Source organism: Protopterus annectens, chromosome 6.part0 (assembly GCF_019279795.1).
Source record: "Protopterus annectens isolate FY-2018-M chromosome 6.part0, PAN1.0, whole genome shotgun sequence".
NCBI lineage: Eukaryota > Metazoa > Chordata > Ceratodontiformes > Protopteridae > Protopterus > Protopterus annectens.
In genome coordinates this window covers 1,335,208,420-1,335,225,848 of record NC_056737.1, presented here as the reverse complement: position 1 = coordinate 1,335,225,848, position 17,429 = coordinate 1,335,208,420, and the positions used below count along the sequence as shown (strand labels likewise).

The 17,429-nt window shown below is 44.9% G+C and overlaps 1 protein-coding gene across 3 annotated transcripts in view; it reads left to right on the top strand.

Annotated features, from left to right (window-relative positions):
- Positions 1–17,429, top strand: part of PRPF40A (pre-mRNA processing factor 40 homolog A) — a 3,102,395-nt gene that overhangs the window by 128,249 nt on the left and 2,956,717 nt on the right. The window lies entirely within an intron of this gene.

Here is a 17,429-nt window from a genome sequence, read left to right as displayed (position 1 = left end):
TGAAGGTGTTCTGGTCTCAACCTTCCACCTCTTGGGCATCTCCGCCCTATGATGAGCTTATGGATCTGGTCTCTCGTATCGCGTGGGAGTCACCAGAATCTATTGAACCTGTTCCTAGGAGGCCTAATAAGTTTATTTCAACCCCAGTGGATAAGTCCTTTTTGACCAAGGGAGTCCTTGTTGATGCCATGGTGGTGGCAGCAGCCACCAAAAAGGAAATGTCTGGGACTTCCTCATCTATCCATCCACCTAACAGAGAATCTGGGATCATGGATAGGTATGGGAAACACCTGTTCAGTTCGGTGACTTTCTCACTGAGATCACTGAACTACTTGACACATTTTACTAGACTACAGAGAGATCTCCTTAAGGAGTTGGGAGATGCTCTTCAGTGTGCTGTAGCTTTGGGTGTATCCGACAAGATTGCCACTCAGCTGTCTACCCTCAATTCGATAGTCAACTCGTCCGTGCGTCTCATATCTTACACAGCTGATGGTTCGAGTAGAGCCGCAGTTACAGGAATCGCTCTTCGTAGGCTTGCCTGGATGAGACTCTGTTGCTTCGCGGAACCCTTCAAGTCTTCCTTTACTAATACCCCATTTGATGGCTCATCTTTGTTTGAGCCAAAGGTGAAGGAGACTTTGACCAAGTGTGAGCAAGAAGAAAAGTCTGCCATTGGAGTCTGTTTTTCCACCCCCACTCGACCCTTTCCCAAAGGTCAGAGGGGAGGAAAGCTGTGGTTCCGGAAAGCCCAAGGAGACTTTCAAGACACACATGGAGAGGCCCCTCCAGAGGCAGAGTAGGGGATTTCAGTGGAAGACGCCACCCTCGCGGCAGAGGGGGTCCGCAACACCAGGGTGACAGAGATCACTTCTCTGGTTAGTCCTACCAGCGCTCCTGAAGGGAGACCCAACTGTCCTACTCTGGAGGCAGTCGGGGGTTGCTTATCATTGTACCCAAAAGCCCTGGCTAAATATAACACATGACAGTTGGGTGCAAAGTATCATTTCCAGAGGGTATTTCATACCATTCTCCACCCAGCCCTTTCCCGTAAAACAAATCCCGGATGCTCCACCCAGTCACATGGGACAAGCAGCAATAGAGGTACGCCGATTGCTAGAAAAAAGTCATCCAGCCAGTCCCGGCAGAACAGACAGGATTCGGAACTTACTCAAGATTCTTTTTGTTTCCAAAGAAAACAGGGGACTGGAAAACCATTTTGGATCTCAGCAGACTCAACCAATTTGTGAGAAAAGAGAAGTTCCGAATGGTCACGCTACAGTCCATACTTCTGTTTCTAGGGAAGGATGTGCTCGAATGATCTCAAGGATGTATACTACCACATAAAGATGGCCAGGCCATCCAGAGATCACTTGCGTTTCCGGCTGGGAGCCAATCATCATCAATTCCGAGCTCTGCCCTTTGGTCTCACTACATCCTCCAGAGTGTTCACCAAATGCATGGCAGTAGTCACGGCTCACTTGAGGCATCTAGCGTTCCAGGTGTTTCCATATTTGGACGATTGGCTCCTTACCTCCACCACCAGGCGTCAACTTCTTCAAGCGAGAGTGGCTATTCTGACACACTGTGATCGGCTAGGCATTACAGTCAACTTCGAAAAGTCTGCATTGTTGCCATCGCAGCATATCGTTTTTATAGGGACAGAATTAGACACGTCATCCACCACTCTTCGTCTTCCACCAGAAAGAATTTGTATTCTTTGTCAACTGTTGCAGCGTCCGAGTCGGATCTGAGGATCAGATCTGAACCCACAAGTTGAGGAAGAATGAAATTGGACAAAACAGGTGGAATGTTGTGGTGATTACATAACTTTTTTTTTCTTGGACGAAGAGTTCTTAAGGATTGTAGGGTTCACGGCTTCATGTATCCTAATTGTCCCTTTAGCAAAGCTTCATACGAGGAAGATCCAATGTTTTTTGAAAAATGTATGGGAACAGAATGTTCAGTCCCTAGAAACCCGATGTTCATTGTGTTTCACTGTTGCAGTCATTACACTTGGGTTATCCTGCTGGTAGGCTACCCACAGTTGGCCTGAATTCCAAAGTCCTGGTCCGGCGTCTGTTGCTGTCGCCTCTTCCCTGACGTCAGTGCGCCAGGGGTATAAATGATGGAGTCGACACCATTTTCTTCAGTCTTTCTTGCCGCGCACTGCCCGAAGCAAAAGCAGTTCGCAAGTGCTGGTCGGCCGACTCCTGAGATTTTCGAAATTGAATTTCAGAACCAAATTCTTCAATAAAGCTAAGTACCCCGTTGGGGAAACTTTTTCTTGCTCCAGACTGATGTCAGTAAAAGTTAACAATTGTATTTCTTGTGGGAAGCAAATACCTCATTAGGATTTTCACTCTTACTGTATTCCTTGCCTAGGCCCCGACCACAATGTTGCTAGTTGTCGGTTTTGCACTAGATTCAACCAACGCACTATTAAGCGTCTGTTTCATTTTGCTTTACATTACTTTGGCTGAAGATTTAATTACATAATGCCGTTGGAACAACCAACGATAATTCATAAAAAATGCAAGGACAATGAAAAGGACAGGCATCTGAGGTCCAAAACAGACTAAGCCTCTTCTAGGCCAGTCACCGGTTCTCAGTAAGACGGTTTCGCAGCCCCTGACACCCGCCACCTCAGAGCCACAGGCCGCCTCCGACTCCCACGTGGAGACACATAGGCCTCTGGAAACTCAAGGTATTGGGCCTACGGAAACTATTCTCTCAGATGAGTCCGGAGCCGCTGAGCAGGCATCGGCTTCTGAGGGTGTTTTCAGACCTACACAGCTTACTATCAGGACTACTTCAACAGCCAAGACAAAGTCTAAAACACCAATAAAGATAAAGAAACAAGTTCAGCATTCACCTGGACAGTCATTCATGCCAAAGAAACAGATGCTTAAAATGGCCAAGAACTTAATTACTCTTATCAGGGGTTCCCATTCCCCTCCTGATAAAAGGCCTAGGCAAGATAATGACTATGATTCCTCTGACAAGGTTTCTATTTCCTCTGATTCCTCTTCTGAACAGGGATATTCTCTTCCTTTCTATGAGAATTCTGATGCTGAAGAATCTATCCCTTCAGCCTCTCCTCCTGAGGATTATTCTTTTGGGGAAACCCTGCACACCATGAGGGAGCATTTCCATTGGGAGAGCCAAGATTATTCTGAATCCAAGAAAAGGCTCAGAGATTTTCTTTTATTGCCTCAGCACAGGCCCCTTGCTATTCCCCCTGTACTAGATATTGTTGTTGATGTTTTTTCTGAATCCAATTTGTCTCCTGATTCTTTACCCCTTGCACCAGTTAAGCCAGATAGGTACTACAGGGTCCCAGATTCACATAAATTTCTTTATAAAAACCCTGCTGCTGACCCAGAAACAATTTCACAGGGTCCCAAAGGGGGGGTCAAGGCTTCCACCGCAAAAAATCCTGCTCCCTCTGATAGGGATTCAAGAGCACTGGACAGAAGGGGGAAAAAAGTCTACACCTCTGCTACTTTAGCTGCAAGGGCTTTAAACTGTCAGTTTCACATGCTTAGATACCAACAATATCTGATGTCTTTGCTCAAACAGAAAATGCTTACAAGCTCGGAATGTACTGAAAATAAGGAAATGCAGGATTTGTTGCATGCAACTGAACAAGTGGGAAAACATACTTTGCAATGTGGTTTTGATTCATTAGAGGCTTCTTGCAGGGCCGCAGTTACAGGTTCTGTCATTCAAAGGCATGCTTGGTTAAAGGAACAAAGTTTACCTGATCATGTTAAAGTAAAATTGTTGGATGTTCCATTACAGCATGATACTTTGTTTGGTGTTAAAGCAGAAGAGGTGTTAAAGAAAATGGAGGATAAAGCAAAATCAATGCAGACTGTAAAGGATTTTTTACAGGTTCAGCCACCCAGATTTAGCAGGAACTGGCCTTAAAAAAATTGGTCCTTTCCAGTGTCAGACAGGCCACAAAGAGGCAGATACAGACGCCCAAGAGGCAGATCTCAGCCACAAGGCACATACAGACCTAAGCAATGAGGTGCTTCTGCCACCAAAGGCGGAGAAGACAAATCTCAACCGTATAGAAAACAATCCCAATGACTTCCCTCTACCAATGCCAAGCACTTGCCTATTGCAGGCACCCTTAGGGGGAAAACTTGCACTTTTCTCACAAAATTGGCACAAAATTACCCAAGACAAATGGGTACTAAATATAGTTTCCCAGGGTTACAGGTTCCACTTTCACACCCTTCCAAGGCCAAAAGGTATGCCAGACCTGCCACACAATCAGTGGGCAGAGGCGCAAAGACAAATTTCTGCTCTCATGGGCATGAGGGTTATTCAAAAAGTACCACAGCAAGAGCAAGGACAAGGATTTTACTCGAGACCTTTCTTGGTACCCAGAAAGGACAAAGCTTGGAGACCAATGCTACACCTGTCTACTCTAAATACTTTCCTGGACGTTCCAAAATTCAGAATGTTGACACTACACCAACTTCTACCCATGCTGGGCAAGAAGGCTTGGCTAGTTACTTTGGACCTCAAAGTGTCATACCTGCATGTCCCAATCAGACAATCATGCAGCAGATACCTCAGATTCATAGCTGGCTCAATACATTATCAATTCTCTGCACTGCCCTTTGGCTTATCTACTGTGCCCAGGGTCTTCACAAAATGCCTGGCACCAGTAATTGCATTTTGCAGACAAAAAGGAATTCAAATATATCCCTACTTGGACGACTGCCTTATTCAAACAGACAGCATGGACATTCTACTAAAGCATCTGGCGTTTGTAAAAAGATTATTAACTTGCCTAGGGTACACAGTAAACGAAATGAAATCAAAACTAGTGCCCTCTCAAGAGATAATATTCCTGGGTGCAAGCTTAAATACCACTGCCAGATGGCTTATCTCACGCCAGGCAAACAAAGGCAACTGACTCATTATTTTCAAATGATGGCAACAAAGACCCAGCTACCTGCAAGAAACATTCTGCAGGCTTTGGGCTTCATGGCATCCTGCATCCTGCTAATTCCATATGCAAGACTGCATATGAGGAAGCTACAATGGTATCTAAAAAGTGTTTGGACTCAACATTGCCACAGCCTGGAAGCAATAATTACTCGCATTCCCTGCCTGCAACAGGAGTTTCGATGGTGGGCACTGGCCTGTCACCACAACAAGGGACAGCCTTTCACTCTACCCACAGCCAGGCAGACACTAACAGATGCATCAGATTATGCCTGGGGAGCACACATGGCGGGAAAATGCATACAGGCCTCGTGGCCCACAGACCAAATGCATCTTCATATCAATCAAAAAGAGATGCTAGCTGTTCAGAATGCCCTAACAGCCTTCAAAGATCTGCTACATCCAGGACAACTGTTACTAAAGACGGACAATACTACAGTCGTAGTACATAAACAAGCAAGGGTGCACACATTCCTACCCCCTCTGCAGGCAAGCCATGACTTTGTGGAACACAGGACTGGCCTATCAAGTACATCTGCAGGCACAATTCCTGCCAGGAAAGAAAAATACACTGGCAGACTACCTAAGCAGAAACCTCATGGACCCTCACGAGTGGAAACTGGATCCACAAGTCTTCAGCATGATCACAAAGAAATGGGGATGCCCAGACATAGATCTTTTCGCCTCCCCTCACAACTACCAACTACAGAGATTCTGCACAAGGACTTATCACTCACAAGCATGGAAGGTGGATGCTCTATTATTCAGCTGGAAAAGCCTTACAGTTTATGCCTGTCCGCCACTGCCTCTACTCCCCAAGGTACTCCTAAAAGTCAGACAAGAGAAGCAAAAAATGATTCTGATTGCCCCAGACTGGCCATGCCAGCACTGGTACCCAATCCTAAAGAGCTTATCTCAAGGACCAGCCTGGACTTTACCTCAAAATCCTCATCTGCTGACACAACAAAACAATCCGATCCTGCACAGCCAACTCAGAACCTTAAATCTGGCTGCTTGGCGAATAATATAGTCACTCAGAACTCACCTCTCTCTAAAGCAGTTATGGATGTCATTTTGGAAGCCAGGAGGCCCAGCACCAGGAAATCTTATGCAGAAAAATGGAAGAGATTCTGTGCTTGGAACCAGGCACAAGGACTTGAACCGCTTGTCCCTAATATTCCTCAGATTTTACAATACTTGACTGAGATGCTGGACAAAGGCCTATCCATCTCATCAATTAAGATCCATGCCTCTACCATTTCAGCTCATTACAATACGGAACCTCCTATTTTCTCTCATCCACTACTAAGGCAGTATCTCAGAGGGGCAAAAAACATAAGACCCCCAAGGAGAGCACCTATACCAACATGGAACCTCAACTTTGTCTTGGAAAAGCTCACACTGCCTCCTTTTGAGCCAGCCAATACAGCTGAGATAAAATTCTTATCATGGAAAATTGCTCTGCTCCTAGCAATAACTTCAGCAAGAAGAGTCTCAGTTACAGCCATTAATGGCAGTGTAACCTTTCATCATTTTTCATCCGGTCAGGGTTTCTCTAAGGACAAACCCAACATTTATGCCAAAGGTAGTATCCAGTGTGGCTCTTAACCAAACCATTCATTTACCAACCTTTTATCCAAATCCCCAGAATAAAGGGGAGAGACATCTGCACTCTTTGGACATACACAGGCAGCTACCCTTCTTCTTGGACAAAGCAAAAGAAAAACTGAGCAACTTTTTGTGGCATACGCTGCAGGATCTCAAGGAAAGGCCATTTCAAAGCAGACTATTTCAAAATGGATAGGACACTGCATTCGTTTCTGCTATGCACAGCATGGCAAATCAGTGCCTAAGAATATTAGGCCAAATTCTACCAGGGCAGCAGCCACATCAGCAGCCTTTCTCAGGGGAGTACCAACCAAGTAAATTTTGTAGGCTGCAACTTGGAGTTCAGTGCACACATTTTTACCAAGCACCATCACTTACCTCTTTACTCTAAATCCAGAGCAGGCTTTGCCACTGCAGTCCTGCAGGGCCTCATAGCCACTCCTAATCCTATTTAGACCCAGCCGCCCAACCTCAGCTTTGGGATTCAACCCAAGTGTAATGACTGCAACAGTGAAACACGATGAGCATAGTACAGTTGCGTACCTACCATAAATGTAGATGTTCGAGTGTATTCACTGTTGCAGTCCAGGTTACCCTCCCACCATCCCACTTTCATTGCTGGGACTTATCTGTACGTCTCTATTCTATACAACCTATGTGGTGTATTTGCTTGTAGAGGAAGCTAATGTTTGTGCATGCTTTTTATTTGCAATTTTTTTAGCCTACCCTTCTGGGGGCACCTGACACCTGGGGCAAGAAAAACTGAAGAAAATGGCTTCGGCTGCATCTTTTATACCCCTGGTGCACTGATGTCAGGGAAGAGGCGACAGCAACCGACGCCGGACCAGGACTTTGGAATTCAGGCCGACTGCGGGTAGCCTGCCAGCAGTATAACCCAAGTGTAATGACTGCAACAGTGAATACACTCTAACATCTACATTTATGGTAGGTACACAACTGTACTTTCCCATACCTGAAGATGGAGCTTTTGTGATGAAAACCTGTCATACAAAACAGTCCAAGAGCAGCCTTCACTCTGCCTCAGGTGGACAAGTCTATCACCACAGACTGCTCAGTCATAGCTTTGGGAACTCACCTAGGTCCACTGAGGGTACAGGGCATTTAGTCCTCAAAACAGACAGTTACACTTCAGTCTGATGGAAATGCTAGCAGTTTGTATGGCCATGAAAGCTTTCTGACAACACAAGTCCAAAACTCGCAAGTTTGGACAGACAGTACCACAGTCCTGTGGTTCATAAAGGGGGGAGTGGGCTTTGTCTTAACCCTTGTGCAGCCTTACCAGACAGATCTAGTTGCTGGTCCAGGACTTGGGGAATCACTCTAATTGCCTTATGCATTCTAGGCCCCAGAAATATTTTAATAGGCTTCCTGAGCAGTGACTTGGACACAGACGAATAGATGTTGAAAAGGGAAATGTTCCTAGAGGTCACTACACAGTGGGGGATCCCATCTGTATACCTCTTTGCCTCTCTCCTAAAAACAATCGAGGTTAGGCTGCAGAACCCAACAAGAGGGAGTCTGGAAGATGGATGCTTTCTATTTCACATGGAGGCAGAAATTCCTGTATGCCTTTTCCCCCATTACGATTGATTTTGAGTTTACTTACCAAGATCAGGATTAACAGACCCAACAAAATCCTGGTTGCCTCCTCATGGCTCAGACAGCATTGTTTCTCTCTATTCCTTGTCCTCAGCGAGGGAAGGTTTCTCATGTTCCTGAAGGACACAGATGACCTCAGCCAGATTGAGGCAAGAAAGCTGAACACCAGGAAATCATACATGGCAAAATGGAAAAGATTCTCCATGTGGTGTCATAGCCAGCAGATTATTCCAGCTCATGCATACATTGTTTCAGTATTGCTTTAACTGTCTCACCTGTTTGTACAGGGTCTCTCTTACTCTAAGGTAAAGGTTAATGCTTTGGTCGTTTCTTCTTGTTTGCAGACTACTCCACCAATTTTCCATCACCTGCATGTGAAAATGGTTCCGAGAGGAGTGATGCACTTAAGACTTCCCAGGAGAGATCATATCCCTGCATAAGACTTATGTTTTGGAAAAAACTAACACTGCTGCCCTTTGAACTGACTGCCTCTGGTCCCTTTAAAATGCTTTCCTGGATGGACCATGTATTTTGCAGCTGTCACTTTGCTAAGAGAGTCTATGAACTGCAGGCTGTCATGAGTATGGAGCTCTTCACTGTCTTCCAAGAGAGGGTATCCTTCAGAACCAACCCTTCATTTATATTCTAGGTTGTTTCTGACCTCAGCCTTAACCAGGCTGTCCATCTGCCAGTTTTCTTCCCAAGTCTGCAGAATAAGGTGGAAAGAATTCTCCCCTCATTGTATGTCCACAGAGAAATAGAACAGTTGAGTAAAATCTTACCATGACGATAGATGTCATTCTCTTCACTGCTTCAGTATTCTTAATCTGAGGCATCTCCCAGCTGAAGGCAGCTTGCCGCCGGCCAGTATACAAAAGTCTTAACTACTCTGGGTTACATGGGATGTCGTATATAGGTTGTAGTTGGGTGTAGGTCATAAAAGTGATGTACGGACATATCCTCAGAACTGAATGCACAAGAAGGAATGCCAGACTAAGGATATGAATGGTCAGTACATCCAAGGAAAACAGTAGACCGGGGGAAGGAAGATTAGATGGAATACTGCAGCAGTCAAGAGAAGGACATCTGTGGTTATGGTAAGAATTTACACAACTATTCTCTGTCCTTCTGTTCACTTGCTGCAGTATTCTTAACCTAAGGGAGAATGCCAAAGGTAAGAAGGAAGGGAGGAGGAAGGAGCAGAGGAGCTCTTAATGAAGCCATGTAAAATGTTTTTAGCAAATCTAGCTCCACTATCCAGTTTGTAATGTTTGGTAAAGGTTTGAATAGAAGACCTGGTGGCTGCTTGAAGAATGCTTTAGCGGAAGCCACAGCCCTGGTAGAATGGGCTTTCACAGGTGAAGAAGCTCTTTCCATGGAACGTGTAGCAAAGGCCAATAGTCTTTGAAATCCAGGAAGAAATAATTTGCTTGAAAACTGGTAAACCTAGAGCCCTGGAATGAAATTTCACAAATAGCTGATCATATTTCCTGACAGCTTTAGTCTTGTCCAGGTAAAATCTAAGTTATTTATGTATCTCTAAGGATTGTGCAGTATCTTCTCATTGTGGTTTTGGGGAGAAGGGAAGAAGGTAGGTAATTGAATGGACTGGTTAAGGGATAACTCATTGACCACTTTTGGGATAAAAGAAGGATTTGTTCTCAAGGATACCCTGTCCTTATGAAAGATCAAGAAGGGGGGAGTACAACCATAAGGGCTTGTAACTCCGACACCCTTCTGACTGAAGTCAAGGCCACTAATAAAACAGTTTTCCAAGAGCAATTTTTAAGGGAGTCCGAAGATGCGGGCTCAAAAGCGGCCATGGTCATTTTTTCTTGAACAAAATTAAGGGCCCAAGGAGGAGGAGGAGTAGGTTTCCTGGGAGGCCTAATATGAAGGACGCTCTTCAGGAATTGTTTCACCTCAAATCTGGATGGTAGAGGGTGAGATGGAGGCTGACGAGCAGAAATAGCTGATGTGTGCCTTGATCGAAAAATAAGCCAGCAGCGAGCAATTAACACAAGTAAGACAGAACCACTGGGATTCCTACTGTCAGTCGTTCTTGGTTCTTTGAGAGAGACCAGAGTGAAAATCTTTTCCAGTTGGGAATGTAAGATTTTCTAGTACTGCCTTTTTTGCTCTCCTGCAAACCCCCCTGAGCTTGTACTCTGAGAACAGGTGTCTGAAGGTAATTGGAATCTTATCATCCACGGTGTCAGCTGTAGCATTGACAGATGTGGATATATCGAGTATCCTTTGTTCTGTGTGAGAAGTTCCACTCTGTGGGGTAACTTGTGGTGATGGCCCTTGGTTAAATGCATAAGGAGGGGGAACTAGTGGTGTCTTGGCCAAAATGGAGTCACCAGCAAGATTTTTGGTTGGTCCTGTTGAATCTTGAACAGGACCTTTGGTATTAGAGGAAGGGGAGGGAATGCATACAGAAAAATCCCCTTCCAAGATAAGGAGAAGGCATCTACTTTCCAAACCAAAAGACTTGCGTCTCTGGTACAAAAGTTTGGAAGTTGTCTGTTCAGGGGGCAGGCAAATAAATCTGTTTGATATGTCCAGGAACACATCCCTGTGAAGCATCTGTTTGTGGGACTGAGTCAGGGACCTGCTCAGTGAGTCTGTCAGAAGATTTTGGTTGGAGGGGAATGTACACTGCCTGAGTAGCCATATGGTATTGGGCAGGAAATTCCCATAGCAGAAGAGCCAACCTGCAAAGGACGTAGGATTTGGCCGACCCCCCCCCCCCCAAAAAGAAAACTCACCAGTTTTCCTCCCATATAATCATCTTCCTAGATGGCTAAGCAGCCCTTTTCTGATAGGATGGGCTCTTCCTCATGACTCCTCAGCCAGTCTGGGCACCCCACCACCTCCCAGGGCCTTACCCTATCCCTTCCAGCCTGGGACCTCATCACTCAAAGCTCTTGGGTCCTAAGCATCATAAAGTGGGCATATTTCATGGTCTGGTACACTGTGCCCCCCTTCACGGGTATCCCCCAGCCTCCAAAAGAGCAGGAACTTCTTTTTCCTCAAAGTTCTGCACTGCTAGAACAGAGCACAATCCAACCTGTGTCACCAGCTCAAGAAGGAAAAGGCTTTTATTCATGCTTATTCCTAGTACCCAGGAAGGAAGGTCCTTGGAAGACCCATCCTAGGTCTCTCCTATCTCATCGACTTTCAAAAGGTTCTCTCCTTCAAAATGCTTACTGTCCAAACATTCTTCCCCCTCATCCTCTCTAGCATCCATAGATGTAAAGGATGCTTACCCTCCATATTCCCCATTCACCCCAGATACAGGAAATACTTGCACTTTTCTGTGGAATCCTCACATTTTCAATTATTGGCCTTACCTTTTAGACTTTCCACTAGCCAGAGAGCCTTCTCAAAATGCCTGGCACCAGTGGTTACCTTCTGCAGACTCCAGTTCACTCAAATCCTCCCCTACCTAGACAACCTTTTGATTTAAACCAAATCTCGAGCAGAGTTGAACAAAAACCTCCTGTCAACAATAGCCATTTTACAAAGCCTGGGATTCACCTTAGACTTCAAAAAATCTTCCCTCGTCCCATCCTAAGATTATGCCTTTCTGGGGTGCAGGTTTCAAAGCAAGAAAATGATGTCTCTTTCACCCACCAAGGAGATTTCTCTCCTTTTCTCAGATTATCCCCTCAGTCTTCTGTCTGCTAGTCAGTTTCTGTGAATTTTGGGGTTGATGGCCTCTACCATCCCTATGCTTCCTGTAGCAAGGCTACGTATGAGAAAACTCTAATGGTTCCTAAAGTCGGTGTGGTCACAGCATGCCCACCCACTGGAATTTCAAATACCACTTTTACCCTGCCTCAAGAGTGAACTCCAGTGGTGGATAACGCATCTGTCCATAAACCCAGGTCTTCCCATTCACCCACTTCCCCAACTGAAGTACTGTACACAAATAGATCAGATACAGGCTGGGGAGCAGCTCTGGACCATCACTGAGTCCAAGGTCAGTGGACATCTTCTCCGAGAAGAAACCACATAAATGTAAAGGAAATGAAGGCATTAATCCTTGCCCTTCAGTCCTTCCAATCCCTTCTGAGACCAAGAAGGCTACAAATCCACACAGACAATGACAGTCTTATGGTGCATCAACAAATTGGGTGGGGTGGGGTGACAAGATGCTACTTCCATTGCAGACTTGCTTTATAGGCCTGGGATCTAGCTCACCTAGTAGAAATATCCCTTCACGCGGTTTACATCCCTTCCAGTCAGAACACTGGCAGACACTCTGATCAGATCCAGAACACAGGTCCACGAATGGGTGCTTCACAGTGATGTGTTCCTGGATGTTGTCCACCAGTGGGGGTAGTCCACAATTAGATTTGTTTGCTTCCCCCTGAACAAACAGCTTCCAAAATTTTGTGCCAGAGAACTTCATCCTCAGGCATGGAAAGTGGGCACCCTATCAATCTGTTGAAGGGAAAATTTCTGTATGCATCCCCCTGCTCATTCCAAAACTTCTGCTGAAAATTCAACAGAACAAACCAACATTTTTGCTGGTGAATCCCTGTTGGCCTAGACAGCACTGGTTCCCCCTTCTCCATCTAGCCAAGGGCAGTCACCACAAATTACCTTACAGACTGGACTTACTAACACGGAACAAGGGACTCCCTCATCCACCCACAGTTAGAGACCCTCCATCTGACCCTGTAGGTGATAGAGCCCCAATTCCTTTCAGACACATTTATTCTAAAGATGTGCTTCAAGTCCTGCAGGAGGCCAGGAAACCTACTACCAGAAAATCTTATCTCTCCAAATGAAGAGATTTTTGATTTGGTATCTTTCCAGAAACCAGGGCCTGCTTACTGCAGATCTCCATATGGTTCTGTCATATTTGTGAATTGTTTCATGCAGGTTTAGCTTATTCCTCCATAAAAGCACATATGTCAGCTATCTCTGCTTGTCTGCCACTTTCAGCATCCCTAGCTTCCAGATTTGAGGCCAAACAATTTGTGAAAGGTGCCCTCTACATTAGACCTCCCAGAAGACCTATTGCTTTAGCCTGGGACCTTACCTTTGTGCTAGAGAAGGTCACTCAAGCGCCTTTCGAGCCCACCTCTTCTATCTCCCTCAAACATTTTACCTGGAAAACTGCCCTCCTTGTGGCTATCTCCTCAGTCAGGTAGGTATCAGAATTATAAGCCCTTATGACTTCACCTCCTTTCCACAAAGGCAGGGTTTGCCTTTGAACTTAACCCCTCCTTCATGCCACAGGTAGCTAATGAGTTGTCCTTAAACCAGGTCATTCATCTCACCACCTTTTTCCCCTTTCCACAGAACACTAGTGAGAGGATCCTACACACTGTTAATGTACACAGACAACTCTGGTTTTACCTACACAAAACCAAACCTTTTAAAAAAAATCAGACCAGCTGTTTTTGTCATTCCACCCCAGGACTCTGGGATTCCCTAAGTCCAAACAGACCATCTCCAACTGGCTCTCCAGTTCCATTGCTTTTTGCTGTACCCACCATGGTAAAACTCTTCCAGGCTTAGTCAAAGCTCACTCTACAAGGGCAGTGTCTTCCTTCGGTCAATCCTCAAAGGGCTGGACACCAGCTCCATCTTAGAAGCAGCTACTTGGACATCTATCCACACCTTCACAAAACATTATAAGCTGGATTCCATCTCCAGATCCAGGGCAGGATTTGCTAGGGCCACTCTCCATGACTTCCTGTAGAGTTCCTTTGTCACTTCCTCCTTCCTTTCTGCATGAGCTTTTGTATTTTACCTCATGTAAAGAATACTGCAACAGACGAATAGCAGGACATAGATTGGTTGTGTAAGAACTTAACATAATGGTAATGTCCTTCTCTTCTCTGTTGCAGTATTCTATCCCACCCTCCTTATCCCACTTACTGGTATTCTTGATGCATTGATCCTCTTTCACCTTATACTCTCTCTCCACCTTGGGCTTTAGTTCTGAGGATGGTGCGTGTGTATTTCTCTTTTATGCCCTATGTCTGCTAGGGGCCGATGTCAGATGTACTGTGCACCCTATGGTAGTAAAAGACTTTGGTATACTGGTTGATGTCGAGTTGTCGCCTTGGCAGGCAACTCCCTCATGTAAAGAATACTGCAACAGAGAAGAGAAAAGGGCATATGTTGGTATGGTAAGTTCTTCCACAACTAATCTTTCTAATTGCATAAACCTTCTGCCAGGAAATGTTACAAGGAAAAGTGGAAGAGGTTTGTCCACAGAGCAGCCATAGAGGTATAGAACCACAATCATCATTTGTTAAGTCTTTATATACCTGTCAGAACTCTACCATATGTACTTGGTTACTCCTTCAGCCACATCAGAAACTTCCATCAGTGACACTATTTTCCTTCATCAGCTGCATCTAGGATTATCAAGACTTTACTAAAAAAATGTTTCACTTAAGATTGCCATTCAGTGATCCCATGCCTCACTGGCATCTACAGTTCATTCTAGAGGTGCTGACAAACTCTCCCTTTAAGCCACTCTTTAGGGCAAACCTCGGATATTTAAATGTTTGTAAGACAGTTTTCCTGTTTGGTAGTAACATCAGTAAAGGTCGGTTTCAGTACTGCTGACCTTGTCCATAAAGCCAGTACTTGACATTCTACAAGAATAGGTTAGTTCTTAAGCTAGGTTCATAGGTAAGTACTAGGGTAGCTGCCCTTGTGGGCCATTTTAAGCTCGTCCAATTTTCCTTTTTGTGCTCATATCACATTTGGTATAGATTGGTCTTACCTATCCCATAGTCTGTAATTAATCAAGTAGGTCCAGGTAGGCAGAGTGGTTTCCGTGGTTCATTGCAGGAGACCTATAGCCACCAATGATATTGAAGAGGGTTTTACCTACAGTTAATTGGACTTAGAGTAGCTCTAGGTAGTCGTACTGTTTGATCAGTCTTGAGATGTTTGTCTTTAATAAAGATGGATTCCCTCCATGTCATGTCTGTTCTCTGCTCATCTTGGGCATCCTTAGATTGGGGATAGGTCCTCTTCTCATTCCCTAACAGCTTGCCAGTTATCTCCCTATTGGGCATACTCTCCGTTTGATTTTTCTGACCCTGTAATGCAGAGAGAGAAAACCCTTACTGTGCCTCAGGTTACCCAGTTTTGACTAGTAGCATGTGCGCTAATGGCACAGGACAAGGGAAGGATGGAATGGGTAAGTGGCTGATGCTGACTCGCCCATCCAATAGCAGCATTAAGAACAGGGCAAGTTCCGTACTGCAAGAGGTGTACTGTTTGGCTGGAAGTGTGCTGCTTGGCTTGAGTGCGAGTGCACATAAACCTGTAAGCAGCAATTGCAGGGCTTACAAGGCTGCTGCAGGGTATCCGGAAGTTAGAACACTCTCTGCAGCAGCACTGACACTGCACCAGTGTCCTCTATCTCCTCACTGTCCCTGGACACTGGTCATATTGAGGTATACCATGATTAAATGAAGACCACTCAGTGAAAGTTGGGGTCTCTACAAAAGCAACAAAGTTCAAAATAATAAAAGACCCCTTCCAAACACAGCTGTACAAACGATTCACACTCAGGATCCAAAAAGCTTTTATTGACTAAGACAGGTAAGCACTTTCACAGAAAGTATTCTGCTTTCAGAAAATGGAATGGTCTGAAGAAGCAGAATATTTTCTGTGAAAGCGCTCACCTGTTTTAGTCAATAAAAGCTTTTAGGATTTGGAGTGTGAATTGTTTGTACACCTGTTTTTGGAAGGGGTCTTTTATTCTTTTGAACTATCATATTGAGCCCGGGGGGAGCTATGACTAAGGAGAAGCCAAAAAAAAAAAAAAAAAAGTAGTGAGATGTAGGGCCCTTAGGTGGACCTGCGGCAAGCATAAAGTGTCCCTCACTTGGCCTAAACATGTTCTGGCACCTAGAGCAGTCTGCTAGCCTAGCCAGGGCCAAGAAGTTCTGAAAAATGGCATCAGCTGTTGACTCTTATACCACTGTACGTCCGTGCATCTAGTGGGAGGAAGTCAAGTGAAGACACTGGGAAAGGTGCAACTGTGGAAGTCAGGCTGACCTTTGGCTTGCTTACCTGGAGGATGTCCCTCAGATGAGGGCTGTAATGCTGAATATGCTTGAACATCTACAGTTATGCTACGTTCTTAACGCAGCTGTAGTTTTCATTAACTTGCAGGTAAGGCTTATTGCTCTGTAGGTGCTGGGATAAGTAAAATGACCACTGCTGTCCTGCAGGTATGAAGCTAGTGGAAAGGCATTGCATGAACTGTTCTAGGAGGTAATATGTGAGACAGTCTTTTGTATTGACAAGGATGAACTTTGCCATATAGTCAGACCCTGTAGAGTTGGTGTTTTTCACTTTGGCAAGGGCTTTTATGATTTGCTGAGGTGTGGTGTTTGAGGGGTTGGGTGAAGTTCTATTGTGTGGGGGAGGGGGGACTGTAGAGACGTTTGAACCTAAGTTCTTATGGCAATTTGTTGGTTATGTTCCTAAAAGTTGAGGGAGTGTTGTGTATCTACTCAGTGCAGTGTTCGATATTACTCTTATGTTGTTTGACCTAGGTGAAAAAGGAATTCTGGCTTCCTTAACAAAAGTGTTGATTTTTCTGCTTATACTTAGCACTGGTAACTTTAATTATGTTCCTGACTAACTCACCTTTTGAGTTCAGGTTTTGAGCAGTGGTCAATGAGTCATTTTATTTCTTTTGTTGTAGAGCTTGTTTATACTAGGTTTCTGCTGGAGAGGTTTACTCTTAAACTTGGCACAATATTTATGTTGAATGAAGCAGATGTCTTGATGTAGGTATTGAGATGAGAAATAGAAACTTGGTAAATGCAATGGTGTTGGCTACATGGCATTCTGATGGCTGGTTAGGGCTCTTCGACTTCTCCACTAGCTGCAAGAAGTTGGTCTTAGAGAATTCTTAAAGGCAGATGTGTTTGTATTCATTCTGGGTTGGGCCCTGATGGTGAATGTCAGTCTGTTCTGACCACTGACTGGGATTGTATAGTTGTAGAATTTGCGATGACCAGGTCCAGTGCATTTGGATCCCTGTTAGGGAAGTACACTGTTAGTCAAGCAAGTTAGCACTGGTGACTCTAGGAAGCACTATGTGCCTTTATTTGTAGAGGTGTGTAGCTTTCCACTGTATAGATAGATGGTCGAAATCCCTAAGAGTTATAGCTGTTGGGTTCTGTAGTGACTGACAGAGGCTTTTTTGGTATGCCTTGTGGGTGTCATGC